Source organism: Dreissena polymorpha, chromosome 13 (assembly GCF_020536995.1).
Source record: "Dreissena polymorpha isolate Duluth1 chromosome 13, UMN_Dpol_1.0, whole genome shotgun sequence".
Classification (NCBI taxonomy): domain Eukaryota; kingdom Metazoa; phylum Mollusca; class Bivalvia; order Myida; family Dreissenidae; genus Dreissena; species Dreissena polymorpha.
In genome coordinates, this window is record NC_068367.1 from 42,384,329 (window position 1) to 42,388,401 (window position 4,073).

At 34.1% G+C, this 4,073-nt stretch overlaps 1 long non-coding RNA gene across 1 annotated transcript; it reads right to left on the minus strand.

Annotated features, from left to right (window-relative positions):
• Positions 1–522: 522 nt before the first annotated feature.
• On the minus strand, positions 523–2,933 carry LOC127856195 (uncharacterized). The gene is made up of 3 exons (XR_008037891.1): positions 2,793–2,933; positions 2,351–2,577; positions 523–933 (listed from the first exon to the last, which is right to left on the minus strand). It is a non-coding gene; the product is annotated as an uncharacterized LOC127856195 (long non-coding RNA).
• Positions 2,934–4,073: the final 1,140 nt, after the last annotated feature.

Below are 4,073 nucleotides of genomic sequence, written 5' to 3' on the forward strand. Positions count from 1 at the left end.
ATCTTAAAAAACTGTCTATCACAGTAAAATGTTTGTTGGTTATAACATTACGTTTCAGCATATAAATTCAAAACTTCCTGTACGAAATGTTCCGCCCGGAATCGGCACGGAATCGCAAACTAAATTCCGGGCGTAAAAAATATTTCCAGGCGTATTTTTCTATATATGATTTTAAGAAGAGGGGCGGATTCCGGGCGGATTCCGGGCGTAATCCGGGCGGAAAACAGGGGCGAAATATGTAAATGAGGTGGGACGGAATTTTAAATTACGGGCGGAAAGCAGTTTATGGGCGGAATTCAGATTACAGGCGGAATGTTAAAATTACGGGCGTAACTTAGATTACGGGCGTAATTAAGATACCGGGCGGAAATCGGATTACATGCATATTGTAAATATACCCATATACCCATATAAGGACAGGCCATATGAAAAAATAAAAGGCGATCGCAAAAGCTCACCATGAGCACTTTGTGCTCAGTTTAGCTAAAAACAAGTCAAAATTATGACAAGATACATTTAACATAGTATCTTTATATTTATTTTAAGATAATACATTTTAAAAACATGGATCACCATTTTATACTTCTGCAAATGCGGAACAAATGCTGAAAATCCCCGCATGTTTTCCGCAGTCACAAAAAATGTGGAACTTATGCGGAAAATGTATGCATTTTCGTTCCGCATTTTGATGATACTTTTAAGATACAATGTAGCTTTTAAAGACAAACAACAAAAATATTCAATATATATACATAAAAAATAATTTGATAGACATGCACTTTTTAAAAAACAAACTGTTCTTATACACGGCCAAAATAAAAAAGTTCACTCTTTCACATTGACTGTGTTTTTTAAACTGCTTTCTTGAGTAGGAATTCCTCTCTATCACAGTATTGTTCAGGTCCAGGATTCTCCCCCATCCTATGTCATAATCTGAAATGCAATTTGATATTAAGTACAACTACAGTTCACCTATTGCAAATACTGTTAACAACTTATGTAGAATTAATTGCTTTTTCAAACTTTTTATCTAATCCAGGGCCCCATCTAGGATTTGAAAAAGACAGGGTCCAAATTTGGCAACTAAGTACACTTTTGAATGTGCTTGGATATTTATCCCTGTGGAATATTTTCAAATAACATGTGCAATATATGCGCATATTATTTAATATTACATGCATTTTCATTTTAACAAGGGCTGTTTGTAAAACATGCATGCCCCCCATATGGGCTGTCCGTTGTACTGGCAGCCATTGTGTGAATACGACTTTTGTCACTGTGACCTTGACCTTTGACCTAGTGACCTGAAAATCAATAGGGGTCATCTGCAAGTCACGATCAATGTACCTATGAAGTGTCATGATCCTAGGCAAAAGCGTTCTTGAGTTACCAACTGAACATCATTTTACTATTTCGGGTCACCGTGACCTTGACCTTTGACCTTGTGACCTCAAAATCAATAGGGGTCATCTGCGAGTCATGATCAATCTACCTATGAAGTTTCATGATCCTAGGCATATGCGTTCTTGAGTTATCATCCGAAAATCATTTTACTATTTTGGGTCACCGTGACCTTTGACCTAGTGACCTGAAAATCAATAGGGGTCATCTGCGAGTCATGATCAATCTACCTATAAAGTTTCATGATCCTAGGCATATGCCTTCTTTTATTATCATCCGAAAATCATTTTACTATTTCGGGTCACTGTGACCTTGACCTTTGACCTAGTGACCTCAAAATCAATAGGGGTCATCTGCAAGTCATGATCAATCTACCCATGAAGTTTCATGATCCTAGGCTTATGCGTTCTTGAGTTATCATCCAGAAACCATTTTACTATTTCGGGTCACTGTGACCTTGACCTTTGACCTAGTGACCTCTAAATCAATAGGGGTCATCTGCAAGTCATGATCAATGTACCTATAAAGTTTCATGATCCTAGGCCCAAGCGTTCTTGAGTTATCGTCTGACAACCACCTGGTGGACGGATGGACCGACCGACAGACAGACCGACATGAGCAAAGCAATATACCCCCTCTTCTTCGAAGGGGGGCATAAAAATATTTTTTTTAATTGATAAAACTAGTTTCACTGTTAAAATAAAATTAGTTTATTGAAAATTCATTGAATATTCTGTAAAATAATGTGATCAGAACCAATTAAAAACATGACTCAGGGGGTCAAAGGGGGCAGGTTTGGATCTTAGTGCGGCAAGGTACTGAGACACCCTGTTATTGACAGGCCTAGCCCTGAGGATCACTAATCGTATAATTCGAATTAATCTTTATTTTGAACTTAACTATTTCAAACTAATAATACAATAACTTGTATAGTAAAATTGTGATTTACCTATCAACAAATCCAGCTTTCCTTTGTCAAGGACCGCTTTGTGCTCATCATCCGGGCGCGCACACAGAGCAAAATTTATATAAAAAAGTTCATTTTTTCACATGTTTTTTTCAACACTGTGCTTTCTTGCAAACAAATTCTTCAATTTGTGATGTGGCTTTTGAGGTCCGAGAAGGGAAAATTTGTTATGCCACCAGCAACCTTTCTCCCTAATCCTATGACATAATCTGAAAATGAAATGTTAATTTAAGTACTTACTATATATTTTAAAGAAATTTGTGTATTTCATTTTAGTTTCAAACTGTGTTGTTTTTCCTTCAGATGCCCTTCTACTTTTCATCATCCTTTTACATTTCCCACTGGGACAGTACACAAATACAATTACAATTATATCAGTTAATGATCTAAATAATAGAGGAATGAAGGAGTAAAAAATACAAACCTTTTATGCTGTTCTGCAGTATTCCAAAAACACAGGAATTTGGTGAGACCAAATCACAGTTAAACCTGAGCCAATTTGAACCTCTTTTGCAACAAACTTATTGTTCATTTCCACATTATGTGAATTAAATACAAATTGTTTTTGACACAGTACTCCCTGCAAGACATTTTTTCACTACAGTTTAGTCCTCATTTTGCTTAAGTATTATACTGACAATTTAGTTCAGAGTCAGTAATTTGCTTAAGCGCTCTAATGTTTTCAAACTGCAACTTCTACCACTCACTTCCTGTACCACTGACCAATCCACTGAAGCCTGATAAGCCCAGATGGTTTATAAACATGTACAGATGTGACTCAGCCTTTGGTGAGTGTAGAATGGGCAGCACAATACATGAGATCAACTCAGCAGGTTGTCAGTGTTTATCTGAGATTAAATTAACATTGGTTTGGTATAATTATGTACATAATTATGGTCTTTTCAGACTGGGGAAATCTTAACTACTATAAAAAAAATTTATAGAGTAACATGCAGAGAAACTGCATTCATATTGGTGATATAAACAAATAATATTAAACTAGACTGCTGTGTGTTTAATGTAAAAGGAAACCTTAAAATGATGAAAACATTACCAAGTCTTGTTCTTTATTAAACTTTACAGTCATTATTATAATTATGAAATAATTATTAAAAATGAGCAAAATTTTCAAAAAAGAAGAAGAATTAAAGAAGTGAATTAAAAAAATAGGTGCATATAGATTTTTAATGCATGGTCATCCCTCAGACTTAAAATTAAAAGTGGAAACTGTAAAAGTCAGCAATAGATAAAATTTATTTAATTAAAATGTGTTATTGTTATCTCCTATTTTTTTTTACCAGCAATATTGCCAATAATAATGCAAAATCTAAGAGTATAATTCATGATCACAAGTTCACAAGTCTGTCTCCTTTTCAGCCTCTCACAAATTAAGTATAAAAATACTACAAAATATGTTTTAGAATCTGAACATGAAAATCATAAATTAGATCAAAGCTTTATGCTGAATTAATTATACTGTGACTGAAATAGTTGTGTCTATAATGAATGTTCATTGATTGTACAAATGTATAAATAAAATTAAATATTTTTTTAAAAAACGTTTATTAAGTTATCAGTTACTGGTAATATTTTGTTCAGTACTTTGGTTTAAATTAAATTTATTAAGTTATTGTTCAGTCCAATATTACTCTCTATAAAAACTACTAAGTTCAATATTCCGTCATGTGGCTTCACAAATATTTTG